Source organism: Nymphalis io, chromosome 11 (assembly GCF_905147045.1).
Source record: "Nymphalis io chromosome 11, ilAglIoxx1.1, whole genome shotgun sequence".
Taxonomy (NCBI): domain Eukaryota; kingdom Metazoa; phylum Arthropoda; class Insecta; order Lepidoptera; family Nymphalidae; genus Nymphalis; species Nymphalis io.
The window spans coordinates 9,901,199-9,915,332 of NC_065898.1; the positions used below are offsets into that span (position 1 = coordinate 9,901,199).

Consider the following 14,134-nt stretch of genomic DNA (forward strand, 5'->3'; position numbering starts at 1 on the left):
TTTGTGCTAGAATGGGGTTGCCATTTGTATATAAATGAAAGCAGGATAAGGAGACAAAAATATTTTTCTAAACGGGAAACCCAAAAGTGTTAAATTGCAATTTAAAATCTTTATTTATTGTTTACATGTTTTGCTTCAATGATCACATTTCATTTATTAAGATAAAACAGCTTTATATCAAACATATTACTTAATTGAGTTTTCTGAATTGATAAATGCAATTCCAAAATATCAGACGGATAAGTATAGTCTAGCCAAGTAATATACAAAACTATGTAAGGTAATGTTGTTTCTCACGAAGACGCAAATACTCCGCCCTGCCGACACCAGCTACCTTAACTATCCCGGCTACATGCTTGAAGAATCTTTCAAAGCGAAGCCGGAGTATGCTTGTTCGTCAGGGCGGATGTTTGTTGTCACCGATTGCGCTGCTTGGAGGACCCCTCCTTCTCCATGTTGGTGGTACGTGTGGACCTGGTTCGTCAGAGTCGAGTCTACGTGTGCCTCTACAGATCCCACAATGGTAACTTGGAGACAAGCCGATTATTTGACCATTTTAGTCGGGTGGCAGATGCTGCGCAAGAGCAGTTTCCTAACGCGGAATTGGTGTTTTGGATTGGATTTTAATGCTCACCATGAATCATGGTTGAAATCCCTCAAAATTAACTATGCTGGAAGAACTGCTCATGCTTTTGCTCTCACACACGACTTGACCCAACTGGTTGATCAGCCCACCAGGATCCCAGACATTGATGGGCAAGCGCCTTCTCTACTGGATCTTCTGCTGACTTCTCACCCGGTGGAATATCAGGTTGTAGTTCAAGTTCCACTTGGTTCTTCGGATCGCGGCCTTATATCTACCAAAGTGCCACAGGCCAAGCTGCCACCATCAGCGGAATGCAAACGTCGCGTTTGGCACTATAAGTTGGCAGATTGGGATGGTATGCGCGATTACTATGCGTCAGTCCCTTGGAAGGAACGATGCTTCAGTGGGAATGACCCGACAGCTAGTGCCGCTGCTGTTGCTGATGAGATCATGTTAGGAATGGAATACTACATTCCTAGCTCAGATCTCATCAGTAGGGGTACGCGTAACCGTTGGTTCACTCGTGAATGTGCCGACGCCGTATCATCTAAGCAGGCGGCATATCGCGCATGGATCAACGGCTGCGTTAGCGGGGCATCTAACATTGACTCACTGAAAGAAAACTACAATAAAAATTCCAAATCCTGTAGGAAGGCATACACGAGAGCGGATGCACAGCGCATTGTACAGATTGGTCATGACCTTATTTCGCATCCTAGGGGCTCCCGTAGCTTCTGGCGTCTGACTAAGTCTGTGCAAAACAATTTCTGCCAACCTTCGCTGCCACCGCTCAGAAATCCGGACGGATCGCTAGTTCACAGTCCGCAGGAGAAAGCCGATCTCCTGGCTAAACTCTTTGCCGACAACTCCGTGATCGATGATTGTAGTGCGCTGCCACCAACAATACCTTCATGTGGCCACACGGTGCCTGACATCAAAATCAGGCAACGTGATGTGCGTGCGGAGCTGCAATCACTTGATATACGGAAAGCTAGCGGTCCCGATGGAATACCAGCCATAGTGCTGAAGAAGTGCGCGGCGGAGCTGTCTCCTGTGTTAACGCGCCTGTTCCAACTTTCTCTCTCTTCGGGATGTGTGCTGGAGGCTTGGAGAAGAGCTAATATGCAAGCGGTTCCCAAAAAAGGGGATCGGTCTGACCCGGCAAATTATCGGCCAATAGCTATCACCTCAGTACTTTGTAAGGTGATGGAACGGATTCTAAACAATCAACTGATCCATTACCTAGAAGATCACTGTCTAATTAATGATCGTCAGTACGGGTTTCGACCAAAACCGTCCACAGGTGATCTTCTAGCGTACGTAACACACCACTGGGGTGAAGCTATCGACAAGCATGGAGAATCGTTGGCTGTCAGCCTCGATATCTGCAAGGCTTTCGACAGGGTCTGGCACAGAAGTCTTCTCTCCAAGCTACCGGCATATGGTCTGCCTGCTCAGCTATGCACCTGGATTGCCAGCTTCCTACACAAGCGTAGCCTTCGTGTTTTAGTAGATGGTTGCGATTCACAATTCCTTCTTAAGTCTACGCGAGCTGGTTCTCGATGTCAACGCCTAACTGTGACATCAATTCCATCGCGCACAAAGAAATTTGGCAACTCCTTTCTTTGTCGCACTACCAAAAAATGGAATTCCTTAGCAGCTCACGTGTTCCCCTCCTCTTAGAACCCGGGTTCCTTCATACGAGGCGTGAAGAGGCATCTTGCGGGCCGGCAAGGCGGGGACGGCTAGTACAGAACATTCTTCCCGACTGTACTGGCCGTCGTCGCGTTTAGACTCTACTACCACTTACCATAAGGTGGAGTAGAGTCATTTGCCACCCGGCGCATATAAAAAAAAAACAATCGACTTTCTAGTTCATACACTTTGAAATTTTAAGAATAATGGTAAATTTAATGTTGGTAATAATAATAATGTTTTTTCTGCATGTTACAAAATATAATATTGATCCAAAATTAAAACGATTGAACTAGTTCTAATAAGATACCACGCATACATTTTCAGAACACTAAATAAAATTATAACATCAATAGCAACACACGCAATTTATTAGTAAAGACGATTCATCCATATCTTGTAACGTTTAATTTAATGTGAGGCATGATAGAACTAAGTACAACTGCCACACAAATAGTTTACATCCAATAAATCTTGTAACCAGCATCTTAGAAGCTGTAATAAAACTAACGCATTGAGTGTACGTCGAAATAAACACATGTTGTACTCTTTATTAGGAGCATTAGGGCTAATGAAATTAATTGACGAACGAACGTCCGCGTCTCCCATTCTCCCCTTCTAAAATATCTCATTACTCTAACAAACTGAGACAATTTTATATTTATAAAACTGTTGATATTATTAAAATATGTGTATGTATATAATACATAACATACGGCAGTGGTAACATTATAATATTTATGAGAAATTTTTAAAATGTGGAAGATATATACACATACATATTATAAAACTTTTGGTTTTTTGAAAGTGCTATACTTTTTTCTCATAAAAAATATTTTGTACTACTATATATACACGCTGAATGGCAATTCTGATTCTCTAATCAAATATAAACCAGGTCTCCTGTTACCAGTGGAGACAATAATGTTATATGTTTGGTATAAGTTCTTGCACTTTAACTCCGAATGTCCCAATGCTCAAGCATTGCAAACAACATTAAGATATAATTTGGAATTGTTATTATTAAAATAACGAATTTTGGATGCCTCTCCCTGATTATCTTTTGATGTAAAACATAAAATGTCACGTCCTGGGAATAAGACCGACTCGTATAGCGTAGCGGCAAACGGCATGACGCTCTCCTACGCCATCATGTGTAGGCGGAGCGCGTATTCTAGATACTACGTCGCTGTATATTATTATGATTATAAGAAAAATATATTTTATTAAGGAAGGTATTGTTTTCTTTAATTATAAATTAATTTAATAAAGATGGTTTACATGTCATGACGGCAATATTTTTAATGCAAGCTCTTTAGCTATTTAACATTTGACTTTCGGTATTTTTTGCCAGATTTGTTTATTAACATACACACAATGCTATATTTATTAAAAATAATATTTAAAAAAAATATACCTTTTCTGTTTATGTCAGATGTATCTAACTAATTATGACGACGGTTACTAATATAGCTTTGACTTATTTCCAAAGCATCCATACTTCCTAGCAATTTGCCAATTATTATTTAGTACTCGCACTAATTGTATTCCAATAACTACATAACAAGATATATATTAAGCATTAAAATATACAAAGTAGCTCAATGTTACTCATAACCACATGTGCTTACTGTCACATCTGAAAACTTTAATAATTATGTCAAATGTATACTAATTACTCACAGAACAGTGTAAATATATAAAATGTCTTGTTATATACATCATATGCTTATACGTATATACTAGCTCAATTATATATTATAAGACTGATTTGCTATTAAGCATATTTAAGAATAATCGTAACCATTATCCTATAATTACAATAATAATGTAAAGTGTATTTGTTTATTTGTTTGTTTGTTACGCTTTCACATCTTAACAACTCAACCGATCATCATGAAATTTTTCGTCTTCGATGTCACGGGTTCAAAAAAGACCAACACCGATCCCCTCCGCACACGCGAGTGAAGCTAGTGTTGCCATATATTATATGTAAAATTACAATTCCCTTTCAAAGACGTAACACCATATAAAGATACCCAAGCTTTTTCAAAATAAATCTCGCAACAAAAAGGCACGTGCGTAACATACATAATGCGAAACCATTATTTGATGCATATTAATCTTATGCTCTGCCTGACTCAGAGCATATTACATAGTGATTAAATCACACGAGCGCGGGTAATTAATTATATGTTTAGCTCTTCACTATCTGGCTGTGTTAATAAGGTTATCTGGGATCGTCCTACATACATGATGAATGACAGACTGTTTTAAACCTCGCTTGATAAGTAGATAGCATCGTGTTATACTTTCTAGTTGAAGAGTATGGCTAAAAGTGCCTTAAATAAGTTAAGATTAAAACATTTTAAAAATATTGTGTATTTTTGATTATCCTACGAGACTGTCATTAGGAGATAATTTTTAGCTACATACTATGCATTGAAAAGTATGAAATAGTTTGTACATATAATGCAATAGAAAAAATAACAAATCCATTTCTTTTTTTTTTGTTTTAATTTCCTCATACGTGTTGTCCGTGCCTTTTCTGTACCTTTCTTTTATTTTTTACTCGGTTCGGATTTTTTTATTTTCTGGCAGTATCACAATCGAAGTGTCAAAAATTATAAACAAATAATTTGTATGTTAATATCTACATGTAATAAAATTCATTTCATTGTATTAGTAAAATATAAAAACTATTTAACTTTCTATACAAGTCGTAGCGGTTCTTAGCAGGCGAATAGGAAAAACGTGTAGGCAAGCACAAACAAAAAATACAGGAGTAGTGTTTTATTACTAGCATGATGTATATGTAAATTATCATAATGAATATGTTTGAATGGATGATTGATATTTGCATAATATTGCTCTTCTAAACTACTAAACGCTTTTAGTCGTTTGTTGCTTCTTTATTACAGTATTAAAAGTACTAATATCAATCTATTTGTGCATTACAAAATTTCATTTCGATATCTTTAATTGTTTATCGTTAGATAAATATTATACGTCCTACGATGTAATTAGTTCAATTATTTTGGAATAGGATAAGAACAATATGATAACAATAATTATATTATATGTATATAAAACTAATTTCACTGAAATTCTGCCACATGTATATACCAACCCGCATTGGAGCAGCGTGGTGGAATAAGCTCCAAACCTCCTCCTCAAAAAGAGGAGAAGAGGCCTTTAGCCCAGCAGTGGGACATTTACAGGCTGTTACGGTATAAGAAACTTTGCAATCATAATTGATATAATCAAGTATTAGAACCTAAAAAATCAATCCCGCCTTTCCTTCTCATCATTCGTGATACAGAATGTATTGAGCATCAGTATTGAGAATATGCAATATATATAATATAAGAACTAAAGGAAAAAAGAAATCTATCAGACAATTGCTCAAATAAAAAACTTGCGACGTTTATATTTACACCTTGTAAGAACTTTTATTTATAAATACAGGAAACGCGTCAACGCAATAATTAAATCAACGCGCTTTATTTAAATAGCTCTGTTAGAAAAACATTTATGTTTAAAACATGTCAAGTGCTACATAGAATATTTATACTCTGATACACACACATCAAGACTTACCCATACCTCAAAACGATGCAAGTCAATATTAAGTTCAGATAATATTGTCTTCTCCGATTAACCACGGAGTCGTAGCTTACACGGAACGAAACAATGATCATTGTATACAAATCAGATGTCGTTAAAACAAGTCTAAATCGGCCCACACTACGAACAATCAGTTATTCAGAATGATATTGCGAAATTGCACCGAAGTAATTTATTATGTAAAATAGATACGTGAAAAAATATATAATCAATTTATACCGCACGCAGACGATATCCTCACGCTAAAACTTAAATATACTTTTTGTTTTAATTTTTTGGGCTTCTTGTTAAACTAAATTAGCGTATAATTATTTAATTTCTTAAAATATTTTTAATCGTATATTTTTTTCTTAAAGATAGCTTAAGATTAGAGTTTTTTAATATTAAATATATCTATACCACGAAAAATAAATAGAATATATATATTATATATTTTCTATCGTGGATTATGCTACTGATAAACTATTGTTTTGTTGTCTCAGGACCACTGCCTACAACCAATAGCTTTATCTTATCACTGCTATCTGGCGTTTCAGTTAATATTTATTCTCCTCCATAGAGGGGCAAGGAATTTATTCATAGCTAAATACAATAAACAAACGTTAATAACTATTGTATTCTTTTTGTTACTGTTAATTAGATTTTTATCTTTAATTTTATTATTGTTTTAAAATTCGAAGAGCCGAGTGGCTTAGTCATTAGAACACCTGAATTTTAACCGAATCTGGGTTCAAACCCTTTTAAGCAGCCTGCATTGTCGTTGAGAATAGCCGGCAATATACCTAGTAGTTACTCTTTTAAAAAAAAAAAAAAAAATATATATATATATATATATATATATATATATATATATAATTGTGTAAATTACATTCAATTAGTTAATCTCATACATTTTACAGATTAATAGATTGGATATATGAAATCACCAACCCGCATTGTAACAACGTAGTGGAATAAGCTCCAAGCCTTTTTCCTAAAAGAAAAGGATCAATTTTCTTTTATGAAAAACCAGTACATATAGTTCATCAGTTATGTAAAAAAATTAATGCACTAACTTTATTGCGCATTCCAGATCATTGATTACATAGGCGATTAGATCATTGTTTACGTGTTGCGAAAATCAGTATTCTAGACGGAAGCGTGTGAACAGAACGAAGCCATATGTCCCACTCTATGCCGCTCCACATGCCCACTATAAAAACTGGTCATTCACCTAATTTATCTAATAAGGAAATAATCTATTTAATCTAAGAACAACAAAAAATATAATTTGAAATTTTTGAACTAAATATTATAATATCAATATTAAAAATCTTCAATAAAAAAGTTGTGAAATGCATTACAAGAAACTATAATGTGGAGTTCTCAATAATATTAATTAAAAGAATATTTGAATAGTATTGCGGTATTAGGGGATTGTTAACAATGGCGTATGATAAATATTGGCGATAATTGCATCGTTTAAATAGGTTTAAACGATGCAATTATCGCATGAAAGTAAGAATAACCTTATCAAATTTATTATTTAGGTAAATATTGAGTTAGCAGTGAGTCAATTATAAATACTTGGCCTCTTTCTAACCATCTATGTGTATCTAACTTATTTCTATCTTTGAGTATATTTGTAAAAACTATTATATATACAAAAATGCATTGCGACGAGAACAATCTCTAAAATCATACTATAAAATGGTATTTTGTGTTTGTTTGTTTTTACCTGTTTCACGCAAAAACTATTAATCCGATTGGTATGAAACTTTCATATTATTTTAGTTTATACTTTCAGATCAGACAGGCTATGTGTATGATATGAAGCATATTTATAGATATAGGTTAATATGCCATCGAAGTCGAAGTGAAAATTATCGGTCCAGGCGCTTCCGAAACGGAGTCTACCCAAACTATTACTGATGCACGAAAAATATGTATAAAAGATTTGTAAATCACGAAAATTCCTATTTTAAAATTCAGTGATATATAGCTATCTTTTGTAAACAGCTTTCAGAAACCATGTTTAAGTTTAAAAAGAATTAGTAAGAATCCTTATAACATAATAATTTGAAGAATTTTATCTAAACAAATATTGCTTTTTACACTTACCAATTCGACTAGTAGTTTTAGAAACATTACAGTACATTACGATGAATTAGCACAATATGGGGGAAAAAATCGATTGGCGAATGTTTATATATTTCATTGGTTATATACAAAAAGTCATATACGATGCGTCATAAAAGCAGACGCTATATTTTTATTAAGTGCGATGGCATTCAAAAAAGCTTCTTATTATTCAATCCGCAGCAACCATTTGTCAATGTGTCAGAATAAAAAGTGTTCCGCTGTTCAGCAATAGAAGGTGGTCTCATGGCATTAGCATGTAGACAATCGGGGGTTGGTTGACATCAGCGGCATTGACGCGGCACCAACACGTCCTGTGTGAAACGTGCCACGCATCTAACAAGTATTCCCAACAATCGTATACTTCCAGGAAATATTTTTACAACAATGTATCTATTGCTAATGCGGGATATGGATACGCTTTGTAAATATTAGAATGCCATATTATTAGCGTTGATTCTTCATGTGCCAAACATAACGGAAGTTTTGCATCCTCATATTCTTGCTACATTATGTAAGTAGTGAAGGCTCATCTTAAATAAAACATTCGGAATTTCTTCTATCAAGCTGGCAGAATTTTATCCAATAAATACAGATTTTCTGAAGGTGTTTTATCGCATCATGAACATAACATAAATTATTTCCATTAAAAATATACATATAAATGTTCTTTTACTAGAAATAATAGAGCTATTTCCAGAGGAATATAAAATTGCACTAAAATTTAATATGAAATTTATTATAACCAGGTTTGGTAAGTTGAAATAAATATTTGTTTAGGTAAACAAATCCTCACACTATAGTTGGTTTATCTTCGGCAAGAGAAGTCGTTTTCAATTTATTAATTAAATAAAAGTATTGAAATATATTTTGTTTTATTCAAATTTTTATGGTAAATGAAAGCAGGGTCGTGAACCTTTTTGTGTGACTTATAGAGACATCCACTTTAGACTATGACAATGAATCTATTAAGATTCGAGGCGCACAACCACAAACCATTTCGCTAAGGTAGACCAACATTATAATGGAGCTAATAAAATTTAACGACACTCCGATGCATTTGCTCCAAGAGCATTTTCGTAAATTAGATGAGCAAGTCTTAACCTTATACACATAACAAACATAACTAAACACTATTTATAGCATGACCGAGAACGTAAGTGTAATACTTCATAATACGTACAAATATTTCTTTTCCTACAAAAATGTTTAAACACACATAAATATATACTCGTGCAAGTACTACATGCGTACAGACACATTAGTGCTAATTAAAACACAAAGGACTCAGTTGACATAATAAAACGTAGCCGAGTACGTTGGCTACCCTAAATAGTTTAGTAAATCCCGCTTGTAATTATTGCATCGGGAGACCGACAGCCGTGGTACTGCTTTATACAGGCCTACTTCAAAAGCACAGTTAATAAGCAGTTCTGTTTTGTTAGTTGCTTGAAAGCTTAGAATGTATTAACCAACCAACTTAAATACTGAAAACTGTAACATGAAATGTGAATATGTAATAAGAATATTAATAAAACTATACCAATAATAGTTTTTAAAATATAAGACAAATTAAAAAAAGATAAGTTTTGATTTTAATTAAATACATAAAATACTGTATTGTTGTCTATATGTTATCAAGCAAAAATTGATTACTAGAAATTTATTGATTAAACTTGATTAAACAGTAAACTTTACTTGACTTTACACAAAAATATCATTAACGAGTAGATAAAGCCATAAACTATTTATTATTAATGGTAAAGTTAAAACAGTAAAAAAGCGAAAGAAAGTTTAGTTCATGTAGCTCACTGCAGGTCAATGGATAGTATTTTAAATATAATTATGTACATGTAGATAAATTTATATTCAAAGATTAAAGACTATTAAATAATATTAATAAGAATAGCACCTCCGTTGATAATGTTAAAACCAAATTATATTAAGCTTCACCAATTTAAGCAGTCACTGGGTTTTTCTGGTAAGAAATTCCAAATGAGTGCAGAACTTGGTAGTGTTAACACTTTTGTGCTGTAAGCACATAAAGCCTTTGGTCCGGAGCCTGAACTCACTCCGATCGTATTAGATTGCTTTTCTAATCTCACATCTTTTCGATTAGAAGAGTTAGGGAAGCGATGCATCTGTGTTTACACATACACCTGTGCACTATAGTATTGACTGCGCTTTTGGCCAAAGTGCAGTGAATGAAATCTGTCAGAAGGACATAGCTATCACTATGGCGATTTAGTTTTATGTATTTTTTATAAATGAAGCAGTCAAAAGGTTTTTCAAAACGGCAAAAATTCATCATAAGACATTACTCTTTTTACTATATGGAAATGGAAATTATCACTACTTTATGGCTAATCCTGTATCAGTACATAGTGTCGGGTTGAAAATAGCGAATGGGACGAACTCGGCCGGTAATCAAAGGACAGATTCACATCGCGCCTGCGACAACGCTTTGATGTTATTTCTTTTTAAATTACTTTTACAATTATTTTATGTCTATTACACAAATATTCAATATTTAAATCGAAATATTTTAATTTTATTGACACAAATATTCCAATTTAACACAATATCACATGTATTTTTGCGCTAATCTTAGTAATTTATTACCTTTACGTTTCGCTTTCTTTTTTTATTAACGTAAAAATAACACTGGAATTGTCCTAACTACATAAATAATTTCATCTGACCTGTCATATAAAAGTATTCTAACAATGCTACGACTCGTAAAGTCGATCATATATCTCAATTAAAGCAAAATATGAGGTCGCCGGACTAAATATACGAGCAAAGCGAATCAGAGGTATTCAGCAGTACTTTTTAGTCGAAATTTTAATTTACAACGAGCAGAATTTTATGAGCGTAACACGCACATCTTTATTCAGTAAACTCTTGTGAGCGATAAACTTCAGAGTTCAGACAAAACGTCACGGGCACGCTGACAAGGAACTGATTAATGACTTAAGTCGTATCCATACAGACTTCGTGACTGCGTTCCTAAAAAAACTTTGTAGTCATCAAAAGCTAACATTTTATTTTCAAAAGTGTCTTTGTTTCATAATATTATTATTATAACATTATTTTTAATATTATTATTGATATTATATTATTTTTAAAGTAACCCAACATCTTTTTAACAGTTGACGTAGAAGTAAAATCGAAATGACAATTATCTTATTATTTATTGAAGTAAAACTTCTTATGCACCATGAACCTAAAATGACAAGGTCAAATTTAAGTTAAGTCACTTAAAACGATTTTTACGCTCTTTATATTTTAAGTTTGAAGAAATATCAATATAAATTGATACATAAATTAATAGTTAAACTGCTCTTCGTTAAGACTTCTTCCGCGTCAAGTTATTTTCTTTCGTAAATTCAAAAAATATATTTTTATGTCCTTATTTCGGTCTCAGTTCCGTCAAATATCGGTTCAGTTATTTAGACGTTTTTTAATAATAAACATGGGTAAATACGTATTTATAACATGAGATTAATTTATTATATAAGAACAATATATTAAGAGCGAATATATGGCCTAAAATATGAAATTATTACATTAAATCATAATGAAATAATAATCAAACGAACAAGAAGGAAACATAACCTTTATAGTAGCAAGTGATCCCCGACTCCCGTCTGTAGCTGTAGCACATTTCTTAGAAGCGATAAGACGGCCATAATATTCACAATTGCGACATGTCGAATGATTTCGCGGACATCGATATTATTAATATTGCATTAAAATATTAATAATTCTGAAAACAATTCAACTATAACTAAAGTTGACAAACTCAAGAGGCTTCCTCAGTTTGGCGTTTGACGCTGGTATAGTAGAGAGGAAGAGTAGTAGAGTAGTAGAGGAAGTAGCAGAGTCGTTGAGTCTTCAAGCATGTATTATTACAACATATTAAAAATTAATTCATTTATAGATCTTAGGGCTTGAGGTTCAAATCCCAAGTCAACCCATAAAACGTAATTAGTTTTTAGCTGCCAAGGTATTGTCAGTAGCGTGATGCATCCTGGAAATACGGGAGTTGACAGTGTCTACACTTCCACGTCTCGGAAAACACGTCAAAGCCGGTCGTGCCTGATTGCCTTTGATTGCGTACATATATATATACAAACATAATAGATTTTGGTATAGAGCCTTTTTAAAAAGATAAAATTTAAAATACTCATTGAGTATGATAAAAGCTACTCTAAAATGTGAGTATTTAAGTTGACTGTTATATATTTCACATTTAGGAATATTGACCATATTAAATTGTAAGTAGCTATAAATTAACATATTTTTAACACATCATTCACACTTGGTCCATTATTCATACGATCATCAAAGGTGCATTTCAATATAAAGGTAAAGTCGTTAGGCGGTGTCGCCGAAGTGGCACGGACGCGACAGACATGAAAGGATTTCAGATGGGTCTATTTTCACTCGCTTTGAACGACCCGAGTATTAGTTTGTTTGTTTTCGCAACTTCAAGTTGAAGGGGAGTTAACATTAGTTCTAACAAAAGTTTGAAAAGTGTCTTTTGAAGATTTTTCTTTATCATTTTTCTATAAAATTATGCAACGTATTATTTTGATAGAAAATTCAAGAATCTTAAGAGTTTAGTACGATCGATATAAAATATATACACTGGCCGCCAAAAAAATCGACCCACCCGTATTTTTTACTTACAAAGTTGTTATCTTAACTATGCGACGACCTAGGTGGATTGTTTTACTTATGGGACATACATTTAACATTTTATTACCCACTTGATATTGATTTGGAGGAGTTGTAAGTGTTATTGAGGATATTTGGAATATTTTTAAAGTATTGATAAGAAAACGTTACTTTGTGCACAAAGTGCATGGTTAGTTTATTTCCAGTTCTTAACGCGGAGTCATCTCGGTTCGATGTTTATTATTGATTAAGTGTATGAAACTTTGTTGAAACAATAATTTTAATAAGTTTTAACATAAAAAATGGATACTACTGAAGCAGAAGTTGCTCAAGTCGTAGCTCTTATTCATGAGGGGTTAACTCAGCCAAATGTGGCTAGAACACTAAAATTAAGTCGTTCAGCGGTGCGAAGAGTGTACAAACGCTACTTGGAGACTGGGGAGTATCGCCGGAGACCAGGATCTGGCAGGGGGCGTGTCACGAACCCGACCGATGACCGTTTTATTGGTTTGACGTCTTTAAGAAACCGACATCTTTCGGCTGTTGACGTTCAAGGTAGACTCCGAGAAAGTCGTGGAGTGTCTGTGAGTGAAAATACTGTAAGAAGAAGACTTCGAGAGCAAAACTTAACCCCTCACAAGCCAGCAACAGGACCAAAACTCACAGCATCCCATCGACAAGCAAGACTACAATTTGCTAGGCAGCACGTCGATTGGACCCTGGACCAATGGGAGACAGTATTGTTCAGTGATGAAAGCCGAATGTCTCTAGTAGGCTCTGATGGACGACGTAACGTCATGCGAAGGCCAGGAGAACGCTACTCTCAGTGTTGCATTCGAGAAACAGTCCGATTTGGTGGAGGCTCTACAATGTTTTGGGGAGGTATTTCTTTGACGGGACGCACAGAGCTGGTTTTTTTTCGTAATCGTGCTGTTAATGCTGAAACTTACATAACGGACATTCTGGAGCCTCATGTGATGCCTTACGCTGGATATATTGGGGATAATTTCCAACTTATGCACGACAACGCACGACCTCACGTCGCTAGAATTGTTAAAGACTATCTCAGGGAAGTCGAAATTCCAGTTATGCAGTGGCCAGCCAATAGTCCGGACTTAAACCCGATAGAGCACCTCTGGGACCAGCTAAAACGTACGGTTCGAGCACGAAATCCAATTCCAGAAACCCTGAATCAACTGGAAGCTGCCCTAACTGAAGAATGGCAACGGACCCCACAGGAAGACATTAAAAAGCTAATCAGGTCACTTAATAGGCGTATGCAGGCAGTGATTAGGTCAAGAGGAGGAAACACTTCCTATTAAAGTAAGATTTAGGCACCCAAATTTAAAAACAAACGGCATAATCGTTTTGTACACAAAAAAATAAAATTGCGTAAAATTTTGTGTTTTCGTGTTTTGTCACATA

General features: G+C 34.5%; 1 protein-coding gene across 2 annotated transcripts in view; it reads right to left on the minus strand.

Annotated features, from left to right (window-relative positions):
- The window catches only part of LOC126771915 (reversion-inducing cysteine-rich protein with Kazal motifs), a 43,062-nt gene that overhangs the window by 9,273 nt on the left and 19,655 nt on the right, over positions 1-14,134 (minus strand). The gene's annotated exons all lie outside the window — the stretch shown is intronic.